Source organism: Pteropus medius, unplaced genomic scaffold (assembly GCF_902729225.1).
Source record: "Pteropus medius unplaced genomic scaffold, Ma_sr-lr_union100, whole genome shotgun sequence".
Lineage (NCBI taxonomy): Eukaryota > Metazoa > Chordata > Mammalia > Chiroptera > Pteropodidae > Pteropus > Pteropus medius.
This window is the reverse complement of record NW_024340848.1, coordinates 2618370-2634168: the sequence shown is the minus strand read 5'-3', so window position 1 is coordinate 2634168 and position 15799 is coordinate 2618370. Positions and strand designations below refer to the sequence as shown.

The following is a 15799-nucleotide window of genomic DNA, read 5'->3' as shown; positions in this document are numbered from 1 at the left end:
TTTCTGTATAGGAATTATGCCAAAAGAGAAAATTTTAATTTATATGAAAAAATGTAGATTATAATATTTTGAAATGATTTTAAAAACATAAAGAAATTTCATTTACAAGGCATTCTCTTATATTTTCTTTGGATAGTTTTATGGCCCTAAGAAAAATTAAGACAAGGTAAAGATATATCTATATTTTTCCATTTCCTTGTGAACTGTAAATGGAGCTCTACCACCAAATATATGCAGATGGCATTTTTATTAGGGCCACATTATATTTGAAAATATTAAAAAAGGAATCTTCATATCTATAATATTTATTTTTCAATTTTGTATTTCAAAATATTAAAATACATGCTTATGAAAACATAAACATACATATGTGTAAGTGCATATTCATATGCACATGTAAACACACATATAAGTGGAAGTACATGTTGGGTATCTGTCATGGGGACACTTATTCCCTAGAAAGGCTAAACTTTAAAAGTCTAATTATAATGTTCTGTTTTAGCCTAGGATGCAGAAAGCTGCAAGAAACATAACTCCTATTCTAAGAATGAGAAAAAAAAATAAAGCATACAATCTACAAAATCATAACTCTTCTTGAGCTCAAAAAAGAGTTGAGTTTGCATGGTAAACATGTAAATAGAATGCCAAACGGTGACTATTAGAAGATAAGTCTTTATGATCTCTCCATTCTTTATGTTAAGGCATTAACAGCCAGTTTATTCAGTAGTAAAGATCAAGACCTCTCTGTTCTCTCACTAGAGACCATTTGCTTACTTTCCAGAGTAATAAAAATAACATCTCTCTCCAGAAAGGAAGGATAGGAAGAATTGCCAACAGCTCACTTATATGTTCAGAAGTTCCTTAAGCTTGGTGTTTCTTGGCTGATACACAAACCCACTGTGACAACAGCATCTACCCAGTCTAGTTCTGAATCACTTCCATTTGACTTGGGGGAGGAGAGCAAGGAAAACTAATACGATCAAGAAGCTCATGCATGCTGCCTGCTGTACCATGATTAAAGTGTCTCTGACCCAAGTATCTCGTGTCTTCTGCAAGCATCTATGAAAGTATGGCAGGCTAACTAGGTAGCTTTCAAACAGGACACAATCTCAGATCCTTTAAGTTCTTGACAGTAACAAGCTCCTCTAAGGAAAAATGAAGAACATTAAATTAAACATTAAAGTTTAAACCTAAGCACAGCACAAGAATAAGGGGTTCAAATGGAGAGAGAGAGAGAGAGACAGAGAGACAGAGAGACAGAGAGACAGAAAGAGAAAGAAAGAGAGAGAAAGAGAACACCCCAGCAGATCACAGGTCACTACTGTAGAGTTCTCCTCTATAGAATCTTAGCTGGTCTAGCCAGTCCTTATAGTTTCGATAGCTATTTGATGTTTTTAAACACATGATATTGATATTTTATCTCACTTTCTTATTCCTTATAGGGAATACAATACTGCCACAAGCTTCTCCACCCTACTTCGTGGCAGAAATTTGTAGGAATTAACTTAGTAAATTAGTAATAGAAGGGAATCCCTCAACCTTATAAAAAGCATGCATGCAAATCCTATAACATATATCACCTCAAAAGTGTAAATAAATGGAAAAAATCAGGATCTTTCTGAAAGGAAGAGCACAGAGAGGAGGGACAATAATATCAGATAAAAGATTTTATCATAAAGCTATAGTAATTAAAACTGTGTGCTGCTTGTATAGCAACTAACATATTGATCAACAAATAGAGTAAGGTTCATAGCATAACTACTAATTTATACATGTTTGATTTTGAGATTTGAAAATTAAAAAAAAAGAGAGAATGTAAATATTTTGAGAATAATAAAGCAATGCAGGGTTGTATTGGGATATTCTCTATTTTTACAAAGTCTTCTCTTTATCCTACCATTTCCACTGTTTACTCTGCTCCAAAATCTTTATGGATTACATAAAGTGCCTTCTTTGCTCTCTGACTTTCAAGTGGAGTCAGTCATAAATAAATATCAACAGAAGATGCTAGTGAGGCAATGTGATCTTCATTAAGAATCTAGCCATTGCCATTCAGTCCTTTACTCTCTGTTTTCAGCTAAGGGAGGTAATGATTGTATCCCTACAACAACAAACATATCACACCAGCCAGATTAATTACAAGTCGTTCCAGGTTCTGATGTACTCAAATTTGTTTATTTAGTAGATTTATATAATTTAATGTAAACACATTATAGTCCATATCAGCTTATATCAATATATTCACATACACTACATTTTGCAAATACTAGAAAATTTACAGTTAATGAGAATACATTTATTCATTAAAGAAGATGAGTTATTAAGGAAACACATCATATTCTATAAATTGAATAATTTTCATTTATATGTTTTTCAAATGATTTTTAAAATGCTGAATTTTAAAATTTGAGCCTCTTAAATTCTCAGAGTTGTAGAGTTCATGGTATATTCTTTCAGGTCAAGTTCAAAGAAGTTAATTCTATTTAGCCCTCTGGAAGAATACTACATCAATTAGTGGAGTCCTAATTAAGGCTGACGGTGAGAAGGACAAACTAATTAAGTTATAGCAGCTGATTTCCCTTAACCATAAGCTAAAATATATCATTTAGGTCCATCCTGATATAAATGTGAAACAAACAAACAAAAAAAGTAGTAACACTTTATATATTCTTTAAACTATTTTTGCTTAAATTTTAGCTTTGTTATTTTATAAGACAATTAAATATGGAAAAAATGTACATGCCCCAAAAGAATAAAAGACAAAAAGTGTAAGTAACTTCTGGTAAATACAGATGCACTCAAAATGTAACCACTTCCTTTTTTTTTTCCGATATAAGGCATCCACCTACACTTAGCGAATTTACATCATCATTCCCTTCCTTAGGTAGGTTTGAGGAAGAAAATAATGTTTATTATTACTTACACCTGCTATCATAAATAAATAGGATAAGTTTTCAAGTAAAAATGTGCTCATAGTTCTAGATAGGTGGACTAAGGTAAAATGCCTTATGACATATCAGAACACATCAGAAAATTTTCCTGTTGAATCAATCAAGTATTCTTGAATTATTAGCAAATTCATATTATACTCATATAGGCAAAAACTAAACCATTACAAGTAAACTGGAGTCAAGATATAAAAATTAAATAGCAACTTCTGATTGTTTTCCAATGAGTCGTTGTTTTTCCAACAGTATGTTATCATTTTTACTATTAAATTTTAGGAGAGAAGGCCAGTTTTCCAAATGCTTCCATGTAGAAATTATTTCAGATAAGTGTTTTTCTTCTCTGATATAACAGTGCAGTGTATGACAGGAAATATTAGTGACATTCAAATACTAAGTTTGTCTTCAATAGAAACATTAAAATCATTATATTTTGCTTATAAAGTCAACTTTGATTCAGTCACTTTAATGATAAATCTAAACCATGACCACTGTATTCTGAGAACAAATTTTAATTTGATTTTGAAAAAGAACTATCTTGTTATATGTAGAAAATGAATTAAATAAACCTAGGTACCTACTTCCATTTTAGGAAGTAGATCTCTGTTAAAAACATAATAGAAATATAATTGAGAATGCTGTTCTTTGTGATACTTTTAATGTTCCAGTTCCTATTAATGATAGCACTTAACTATGAAACTCTGCATTGAAGACAATACAAAAGTTGAATTGCTGTTTGAGAGAGCAATACTTATTAATGCTATGAGTTGCCAATAATATGTTGTATTACCTTAGATAAAAATATACTGTGTTTCTGCTAGAGAGTAAAAGAAATATGTGCTCTATGTTAAAGAGCTGCATGCTATACAGGATTACTGCTATTGCTATGTTTTTATGTTCAAGCACTGATACTAGTATTGTAAATTAGCTTGTCACTAAGCAAACCAGGGATCTTCCTCCTTGTGGTTTTGTACATTTTTCCAGTAAAATATGTAGAAATTCACAGAGAAAAATGACATAAATCAAAAATTTCAAACAAAAGAGGAGCAACTGAACACCAAAGCAATTCCCAAAAGATTAGATAATTGCAATTTAAATAAATTTCAGGAAAGACTGGCACTTGTAATAAGCAACTATAGCACATGATTCAATCCTAAATATATGAGCTTAACAATGAATTGCTCAATTGCAAAGACATGTAGTACAGAGGCACTACTAAATGGAAATATAAGAAAATAAAATAATATCTGTTTATATACTAGGTGGAGAACTAAGATTTAAAAAAGAATTCTCAAAGAAATAGACATTTACAGATTATAAAATCTTCATTTTCTTTTTTTTTTCAAAATAGTAGTCTAAAAGAACATAAATTTATTGCATAAGAATATTATATTAGTTTAAACTCAGAATTAAAATAAGTATTGCTCTCTCAAACAGCAATCCAACTTTTGTATTGTCTTCAATGCAGAGTTTCAGTTAAGTGCTATCATTAATAGGAACTGGGGCATTAAAGGCATTGAGGAAGCCACTTTACATGTCAAATATTTTTTAGGAAAAAATGGCCTGTCTAAATTATATGATACTCTTTAATCTAGGCTCTACACACGATCAGTCATTTTTCTTAATTTATTTAAATGTATTTATATTTACGAGTGCACATATATGTGTATGTAAAACTACATACTTGTCTTATATTTTGAATTTCTCATATGCTTATATATTTATATATTTGCTCATATATATTTGTATATGTTTAGATGATATAGAGAAGGGTGTGAAAAATATAGAGCAAATTCTAAACATTAGATAATCAAGAGTAGTGACACATGAAGGGAGATTATTACTTTTCAATATCATATAGTTTTACATTTTTTGATTTGTTAAGTGAAAATACATTACTTTTATAATTAAAAATATAAAAAAATCTCAAGAAACATTGATTCAGGAATATTTTATTATACCAACTACAATAAAGAGTAAAATGTATTATGGTTAATATGGTCATTATTAGCCTCCTTCGACATTATTTATAAAACTAATAATTTTAGAGTATTTTTATTAGAATTTAGGAAAATATTCTGAGCTTCCCCTTAAAGCTTCAGAGTAGAAATACAGAGAGTAAGTGAAATTATGAATTTCTAACATGTATTTGCTTATATACTTAAAATATCTACCCTGTAATTATAGTAATCTTCATTTTAAGGACTGTACTATGATTTCTACAGGTGATATGTGAGGTCTCTGCAATAATTTTTCTGCTTAATTAATGATTCTGGTAATGTAGGAAAACCAAGGCCCAAGAGGTCTAGTTTAGATAAATTCTTATCTAAATGGTGGATTGAAAACTAGTTAATTCTATTCAATTATGAATAATTAAATGACAATAACATCTCTAGTTTGTTTTTACCTTCAAGGTCAAAAACAATAGTAGACAGTAAATATATTTCAGTGGAGTCTTTAGGGCTTTCTACATAAAGAATCATGTCATTTGCAAAAAGTGAAAACTTGACATATTCATTCCCAATTTGGATGCCTTTTATTTCATTTTCTTGCCTGATTGGTCCAACTAGGACTTCCAGTACTGTGTTGAATAAGAATAATGAGAGTGGGAATCATTGCCTTGTCCTGATCTTAGCTTTCAGTATTTCACCATTGAGTATGATGATATTAGGTGAAGGTATATTATATATGGCCTTTATTATGTTGAGGTACTTTCCTTATATATCCATTTTATTGAGCGTTTTAATCATAAATGGATGTTGTATCTTGTCAAATGCTTTGTTTTTGCATCCAGTAATATGATGATTTTTGTTCTTTATTTTGTTAATGTGGTGTATCCCATTGATCAATTTGTATGTAGTGAACCATTCTTGTACTCCTGGAATGGACTCCACTTGATCATGAGGTATTATCTTTTTAATTCATTGTTGTATTCAATTTCTAGTATTTTGTTTAGGACTTTTACATCTGTATTCATCAGAGATATTGGTCTGTAGTTTTCTTTTGGGAGGCCATCCTTGACAGGTTTTGCTATCAAGGGAATGCTGGCCTCATAAATCGTCTTCAATTTTGTGGAAGAGTTTGAAAAATATATGTATTAAATCTTATTTGAATGTTTGGTAGAATTCATTAGTGAAACCATATGGTCCTGGACTTTTACTTTTTAGGAGGTTTTTGAGGACTGTTTCAATTTCCTTAGTGTTAATATGTCTATTTAGATTTTCCAGTTCTTTTTGATTCAGTATGAAAAGGTTATATATTTCTAAGAACTTGTCCATATACTCTAGGTTACTGAATTTGATGGCATATAGTTTTTCACAGTATTCTTGTATGATCCTTTGTTGTGTTATGGTATCCGTCATAACATCCCTTTTATTGCTAATTTTGTTTGTCTTTTCTCTTTTTTTCATAGTAAATCTAGCTAGAGGTTTGTCAATTTTATTAATCTGTTCAAAGGTTCCACCAAAAATTTATTAGAAATAATAAAGTTGCAGGATACATATTCAATGTACAAAAACCTATTGTATTCCTATACATTAACAATTAAATTTCAGAAATAAATAAATAAAAATTCCTTTTGTAATTGAAACGAAATTTTAAAAAATACCTAAGAATAAATCTAAGAGATATGAAGAACCTAGACATTGAAAACTACAAGACATTATTAAAAGATATTGAAGAAGAAACAAATAAATGGAAAGCACTCTGTTAATGGACTAAAAAAAATCAACATAGTTAAAACAGCCATATTACCCAAAGCAATATATAGATTTAATGCAATCCCCATCAAAATCCCAATGACAAATAGAATAAAAACCTCATCAGATTTGTATGGAATCACAAAAGACCACAAATAGCTAAAACAATCCTGAGAATAAAAGAACAAAGCTGGTGATATCATACTCCATGACTTCAAATTATACTACAAAGTGACAATACTCAAAACAGCATGGCATTCCAGGGGTTGGGGGGACAGACACATAGACCAATGGAACAGATTGAGAGCTCAGCAATAAGCACACATATATATGTGTAAATATTTTTTTGTCAAAGGAGCAGCAAACATACAATAGAGAAAAAAAGCCCGCTTAATACATGGTACTGGGAAAATTAGAAAGCCACATGCAAAAGAATAAAACTAGACTGCTATTTGTCACCATACAAAAAATAAACTCAAAATAGATTAAAGACCTAAATCTAAGACTTAAACCAATAAAATACATAGAATAAAACATAATGCTAAACTTGTGGGCCTTGGCCTTAGAAAGAATTTTATGAATTTGACCTCAAAGACAAGGAAAGTAAAAGAAAAAAAAAAAAAATTGTACTACATCAAACTGAAAGGAAGCCTGTGTAGCAAAAGAAACTGTCAAGAAAATAAACCAACCAAATGGGAGAAGGTATTTGTAAACAACACCTCCAATAAGATGCAAATATCCAAAATATATAAAGAACTCAAAAAATGTGCAAAGGATCTGAACTGATACTTCTCCCAAGAAGACATACAAATGGCCAACGGATATGTAAAAAGATGCTCAATTTCACTGCTATTAGGTAAATGCAAATCAAAATTACAATGATATACTACCTCATACTCATTAGAAAGACTATTATCAACAAGACTAGAAATAACAAGTGTTGAAGAGGTTGTAAAGAAAAAGAAACATGCATCTACTGCTTTTGGGAGCGTAAACTGGTATATAAGTGAAATAATTCAGATAGAATAAGTCAAGTACCATATAATTTTATTCATGTGTGGGATATAAAACTGAAAGCAACAAATGAACAAACAAGACAAACACATATAAACACATAGACACAGACAACAGTATGGTAGTTACCAGAGAGAAAGGGGGGAGGGGGCATATAGAAAGGATAAAGAGGGTCAACTACATAGTGACAGGTGATTTGACTTTAGATGGTGAACACGCAATGTAATATAGAGATGATATATTACTGAACTGTAAACTTGAAACCTATAAAATTTTATTAATCAATGTCACTTCAATAGATTTAATAAAATATATATAATGCATATATATGTGTATATGTGTGTGTATACAAGTTACAAGCCAAGAGGCAAGTAGAAAATGTTAAAGTATTTATATTAAACCCAAAATTTTAACTGTCAATTGAGGAAGCCCATAAATAAATTGATCCACCTGGAAGAACTTCAAAAAGTTTTAGGAATTAGGTAATAACAGATCCCCTGATAAGAGAAAACTGGGTAGACAAAAAGTAAAAGATAAACAGTAATAATACATGAGGTGCCATCACTTATTGAAAATAAAGGGATTGTATGACAGTGCATATACTGAAATTTGATGATCTCAGCTGTCTGCTTATGTGTGCGTTTGTTTGTGTGCTTGTTTTTATAGACAGAAGACTGCATAATCTTTTTCTGAATAAACTTACCATTCCAAAAGAAAAGGCTTGGAAACTACATATGATTGAATCACCCAAACAATGTCATAAGGTAAGTAAAAGAGAAATCAGAAGAGAAGGGATCAAAATACCAATATTTGCAAATAATATGATCATACATAGAAATGCCATGAAAAATAGACAAGTTATCAAAATTAATTGAATTCAACATGATGGCCAGATATAAAAATACATTAAAAAAAAATCAACAGCAAAAATATCAACAACTGTAAGTTACAGAAAAAAAAAAAACTACTATCAATGAAATGGTTTAATCTATAAAATATGTAGACATCAAACTAAAAGAATGAACATGATTTTTATGTCAAAAAATTTTAATGTGTATAATGAAATTAAATAATATTTGAATATTCAATGCTTAGCAACAGAAAAATATTAAATGAATATCTAACATCCCCCTCCAAATCCACCAATTCAGTAAAATCCCAATTCAAATTCTGGTTTTATTTTCTAAGAAATTCTTCAAATTCATTCTATAATTCACATGACATATATGTAACAGCAAATTAAACTCTGAAACAGACATATACAAATAGGCAACTGTGTCTATGAGATATTTAAAAATTAGAATACCACTATGTCAATAAAATGACAAAGGTAAAAATACATATTAAAATGTGTAATTAAGAAAGTAATAAAACAAGAATTTCTAAGAATGTGAGAAAACAAGAATTTTTATAACTGTAGGTAGCACTGTGAACAATGTGGAACTTTAAGAAAAAATACGGTAATTAGTGGAAAGAAATGTGTTGATTCCTGAACCAAATAGCCTACTCTTGAGTGTGCATCTCAAAAAAGTCATCACAAACATTTATAGGATTACATATTCAAGATTGTCCATTATGAGTTATTCTTAAAGAAGGGAGGAGTGTAACCAACAGGTAACATCGTGAAAGAACAAATAAGTGAAATATGTGATGGCCAACCAGGCATAATATGCTAAGAACTCAAGAATAGTCTTAATTTGACTCTAAAACTGAGTATTCTTAATTTAACTCTGAACATGTCCGGCAATCTGTTTCATTAAAACATCACAGAGATGGGATGAAAATATTCACATTTAGAATAATAATGTATTTTGAAAATAATAAGTTATCTCTAGGGACAAAGAAAATTTAATTTATGTGAACGTTAAAAGTATATGCGTATTTATCATCCCATTTGAAGATGTTACATCCAAGGTAGCTAAAACTAAACTTAAATCAGTAACACATGCAGTTTCACTGGGATTGGAAGTCAAAGCCCTTTGCATTTTTAAAATTTGCGACTGCTCTTAAAAGCAGTCGGGGCAATTGACTACTTCTCACTCTATTGATCTACACACTGTGTCACGGAATTAATTTATTTCTTAATATAGCATTTATATTTAAATAACTTAAATATAAGAAAATATGGAGAATGATTACTTTATGGATATGTAGAGGACATTCCTTTAAAATAAATTACATTCTAACATATGACTGGCACAAATATTAATAATTATCTTAACTGTTATAAAGTTTATTTCCCAAGAGTACATGACAATAACAAAAATCCATAAAAATATAACAGGCATATTCACTTCTATAGAAAAGTAACACAAAATAATTTAAAAATAAAAATTTTATCAAAAATATATTATTTTACCACGTTTTCTGGAAGGAACAGAAATGTGTATAAGTTTTTCAGCAAAATAGAAAAGAACATAGAGTGGTCTCAGATAGTTCTACAAATGAAGACTTAAAGGTGTGAGTCCTTAAGGAAATAACTGATGCCTAATCAATTAAAATTCAATATGTCCAACCCTTTTGAACCTTTCAGTAGAAGCTTTTTCATAGTTTACCCATGATTTTAATGAGGGTATTTGTTTTAGCTTTATTCAGAAGTCACTAAGTGACTGTCAGCAGGACTTTACCTGGAATGGGCTGCAGATCTTGTTTACTGGTTAGACTTGCTCTGAATTTAATTTACAGTGTCTATTAACTTACTTAGCTAAAGATCTCTACATGCAAAATCTTTTTATTTGTTGCACAAACAAATAAATGTATATGCTACATATAAAATTAGTAAAGAATGGCTCTTTGCACAATAGCAACATCACGGTCATTATATTACTATTCTTTTTAAAATTACATTTTTTAAATCATTTCGAATTAGATTAAAAGTTAATAACTGTTAGAAGAAACAAAAATCTGCAAACACATGATTTCAATAATAATTGATAATGTGGTAAAATAAAATTTGCTATCATATTTAATCATAAGTTATATTTATATGTACTTGTGTTTAATAATGAAATATATTCAAAAGTAGACAGCTGATGTGATACGGAAAAAAAGATATTAGAAACTCCATATTTTATTTACATATATATTAAAATGTGAAAATATTGAGAAAATATAAAGCTTAATATATTAGACTCCTTTAAATTCTATGTCTTAACAAATTAATATGTATTTTTGACATTTAAAAATGCATAAGTAGTTTTCCCTCAGATGACAATCATAGAAGAGCTAGGCATGTAACAGATATTTACATTAAATATTCTTATGAAAATTTCATTATTTTGAACCAATTCTCTACTTCTTTTCGCAGGATATGTAACAGTACTTGTTGATCTTATGTAATAATCTAATATACCATGAACTACAGGAGAGGAAAATAATTTTTGCTAGTAACTGTTTATTTATAGAGCTTCCTTAACTTTTCACAGAATAATTAATTCTATTGTCACTAATAAGTGACAATTCTATTGTTTGAAACATAGATTAAATCCAAACACTTTAGTTTGTTTAATTAATTGTAATGTCCTCAATGATATGCCACATGTCATTACATCCTTCTTCAACCTCTATTGACTGATAGAATACAGTTAGACAAGTTATCAATTTTAGTATTAAAATATTTTATGTCATCATATCCAAATCAAATAGAGAAAAAAATCAATTGTATGTTATTTCAAAGTCAAACTATCTAATGTAGTATCTCTGTATCTTTAAAAGCAACTGAAAATTAACATATATCATTTGGTCTTTTGCACGTTTTCATTGTATAAAACAGCTTAATTAAATGCATTAAAATTATTGGAGATTTAGAAAGAATCATTTATGATATAAATTTAAAGTCAGATTAAAATAGAGAGATAAAGAGATAATTTGTACTTATCATGCATCAATCCGTGAGGGTTTTAAATATTTTTTTCTTTATATTTTGCAAAAGTAGTTCAATTTCAAGTACAATATAGCAGACACAAATAAAACATAGTGATAGAATAAATAGATGCATCTATCCATTGCAAAAGTTATGGTACCACTCAAAATTTACACTAAAGTCTATCATTAGACAGAAAAATAAGAAATTTCTAGAAAATTAAATAAGTAGTAGTAGTAAGAGAGATTAATATCAAAATCTAGTTAGTAAAATAAATGATATACTGTATATGCCAAAGAGAATATAAAAAATGATTGATTAAAATATGAATACTGGACTATAAAGTAGTTTTGATAAAATATCTGATAGAAAGCATTGGGTCTTTGGTTTGAGAAAAAGAAGAATGACTCAGTAGGGGTAACAAATTTCCCTAACCAAGAAGAAAAAGTATTCATTAACACTTATTAGGTATAAGAAATCCCTTTTTGCAATGTGCAGTATTAACTCTCTAGCTCTCATTGGGTTGCCCTAAAAGGAAAGAATGGGGCTTAGGGAATTAATGAGATTATTAAGACAGGTAATAATAAGTCTGACTCCATATTCAGAAATCTCATGTTTGTTTTCAGGATAATATAAATAAAAAGAGACATTAAGAACTCATCTAATAGATGCATTAAATGTTAATTGAATTTAGCAAGTTTGTCATATGCAAGAAAATATTAAATATATACTATTATGAACAATACTATTATGAATATGTTAACACATATACTAGCATGTTCATAATAGTATTGTTGTTATAGTCAATATCTAGGAACACAAAATAAAAAGAAGTTAAATGTTAAAGAATAGTATAATGTCTAAAGAAAATGTGTTATGTTTATAGAATATAATCCTCACAGTACCATACAGTATGAAAATAAACTAAAAATTGTGATATACACCTAATAGATGAAGCCATGGATATAACGCTGAATGAGAAGCCAGCTATAAAACAGCACATTCTGTGTTTCCATTTTTATAAAGTTTAAAAAGAACCATTGGTTAACTGTGATATCAAAGCACTGGTAAATGGCTATGTATAAACAATTAATGAAGAATGTTTGATTATTAATAAAGTTGACAAATATTTCCTTTTCATATTTTTCTATATTTTATTCCAAAAGTATATTTTTAATCTTGATTCTAGGCTATTATTTTAAGAATTCCCCAATTTATTTTTTGCTGAATATATATTAATACTGTAGGTAATATGTAAGCAATCAATTCAGAACTTTTGGCAATAATTTGGATTTATGTATTCTAATACTGACTTGATGAATAGAGAAAATAGCTCCAGACTCAGTGGATATAACAAAACCACATTAACACTCATTAGAGATAACATTTTATTGGAGAACTTCTTTCCTTTATCTTTTCTTTACAAAAGGAATTTAACTCATACTTTTTATAGGTTTCACTATGCTAGCCATGATTAGAATGTTACATAATATTCCCCGTTCTCAAAAAGTTTACAGAAGAGCTACAAGCAAGTAAAATGCAATAGCATCACTATGCAAAACATGTTATAATAAGTGTATTCTTGGGACTATGGGGAAACAGAGGAAGAAGAGACAGCACAATGTGTTTGTTGGTATTTCAGAGGCTCTTAAGGATGAGAGGAATTTGTCTTATAAGTAAAAGAATAAAAGAGAGTTACTGGAAGAGAGAGTAGCACAGTAGTCACCAGAAAGAAAGATAAAGAGTGACACATTTGGAGAGTAGTATGAAAGTCACAGTAAATTTAACACAAAGTAAGAGTAGTCTATAAAAGACTGTAAAGATACACATGGGTAAGTTTGTAAAAGAATATATATATAGCACACTAAAATGTTTGTACTTTTTCTGGAGGGTAACAGAAGCTCTTAAGCACTATTAGGCAGACAAGTGAAATGGAGATATTTGCATTTTAGAAACATTTTTGTGTCTTCACTAAGTATATATATTGCGAGACAAAAGAACAGCAATAAAAAGAGTTCAAAATGGTTATGGGAAGCCAAGTGAAAAAATAATAATGGTGATGCAAATGAATAGATGTCTGGTGGTATGCACAAAAGTGAATGCATTTAACAAATAATTAGGAGAGAGAATCAATGGAACTTGATAACCGATTGGCTGTCTTTGAAATAATGATAGCTAGAGTTGTAAATGGTGAGGTTTAAATTTCCAGTTTGTGTATTCTCTGAGATGGGAAGCACAAAAAAATAAAAAAAAGATTTGGTGGGAGAGGATAAGTTCAGCTTGGCATTTGTTAAGATGGAGTCCATCAGGAACTGTTCAAATGTATTTCTTCAGTAGGTAGTTTATTTTATGGATTTACAGTAAAGAAAATAGATATTAACTACAGATAAAAATATGAGAAAAATTAAACATACAGATAGTAACTAAAATGCATATGACTGTCACCTTGGAATGATATTCAAAGGGAGACAAGGGTTAATTAAAAACTAAAAACAGGAAAATCGGCAGAATAGTAGTGCCCAAAAGATAAATAAAATCGTAGCATGGTCAAATAGAATTAGAGGAAACATAGAAAATACCCAGAAAGGAAGAGTGGGCAACAATATCAACAATAAAATATAGTAACAATGAAAATAAGAAAATGGATGAAAATTATCCATTGGGTTAGAATTTTTAAGTTCTTTAGAAATTAGATCAATACCAGTTTCAGCAGAATCATTCAAATAGAAACCAGACTGCAATATCATGAAAAATAACTAAGAAGCAAGAAATATGAAGGAAAATGATAGATTCCACTTATATAAAGTTTACTGGGAAAGGGATGAAATAGATAATAATTAAGTAGAGTTGTCATGAGGCGAAATATTTTTCTAAGTTGTAAGATGACAGTTTGTGTTTCAATTCATATGTAAAAATAAAGTAGAAAGAAACAGTGAAAGAGTTTAAAAAGGTTAATTAGTAGGACAAAACATATTAAGCTATTTTTAAATATGTGTTCTATGGACGAGAAGCATAAGCATCATCCTCAAGCTCATTAGAGACACAGAATCTGAGGCATCACCCAAGATCTATATTCTTCGCAAGATTCACAGTGATTTGTATGTACACTAAAGTTTCATAAGCATTATTTAAGTTCTTCAAAACCTCATTAAGTTTACTCATGGAGGCACTGATTTTAAGTAAGAAAAAGGGTATGGCTTCTATGTTTACGGGAAAGAAGGCACATGTGCAAATGCTGTTACAAATGCAGATGTGGATCAAGAAGCTGAGGAGCTTCCTACTTGATCATTTAAATCACCTTCCTCATCTGCTGAATTTGAAAAAGGGTGTGGCAGAGTTTTAGTATCTAGATTGGAGAAACTTTCTAATGCCCTATGGAGTAAATGTGAGATGAGATTAGAGAATCGTTATGACTTTAAGATAGTTATTTTTGTTTTGTTTTGTTTTGTTTTGTTTTAGGTGAGGCAACCCTTGGTTGACCTCACATATTGCAAGGACTTTGTCAGCTTACAATCCCTTATTTTTCATTTTTTATTTTTTATGCCTGCATCACCTGGTCTTCCTAGGTGGTTTCCCATCCAAGTACTAACCAGATCCAAGCCTGCTTAACTTCAGGGATCAGACAGGATCAGGCTTGTTCAGGGTAGCATGGCTGTAGACAAATTTAAAATAGTTTTGAAGGATCAGTTAAAATGGGACACGAAAAATATGTACTGACATCAATCTATATGAGTTATTTTTTCTAACGGCACTTACAGGCCTTGGCAAAAGATAAAAGTAGGCAAATAATTGCAGTGATTTAGAAAATATATATAATAGTTGAACATATTTGTAGAAAAATAGTTGAAGATATAGAAAATCGTTTAACGAAAGAAATGAAAACAAAGTGAATTGAGATTAACGACTGAAATCAAGGAACTAGCGGTTGAAGAACAGTATAAATAACAAAATTACATGACTAGAGTAATCAAAAATAATAGTCTAAGAATGAAGAACTGTGGAGTGTTTCTGAATAATGACAAGGTGTAGGTTATGATTATGAGAATGGGTTCTAGAGGTATACTGACATCGAATACCACTAGTATTGAAACAAATATCAGGCAAATGAGAGATCAGGATGTTGAATAGTTTATCCACTTGACCATTGAAATCAATTTAAATAAGTTGTCTCTGAGTAGAAAGAAAGTGCATAAAGTGCCAAGTTCTACAATAAACAATGGAGAAGAGCAAGAAGTTAGTAGAGGGCTTCATTGTGGTTTTCACAGGCCATGGGCATTTTT

At 29.8% G+C, this 15799-nt stretch overlaps 1 pseudogene; it reads right to left on the bottom strand.

Moving 5' to 3' along the window:
* Window positions 1–15060: 15060 nt before the first annotated feature.
* LOC120582732 (uncharacterized) lies at window positions 15061–15179 on the bottom strand (annotated as a pseudogene).
* Between the last annotated feature and the right edge of the window lie 620 nt (window positions 15180–15799).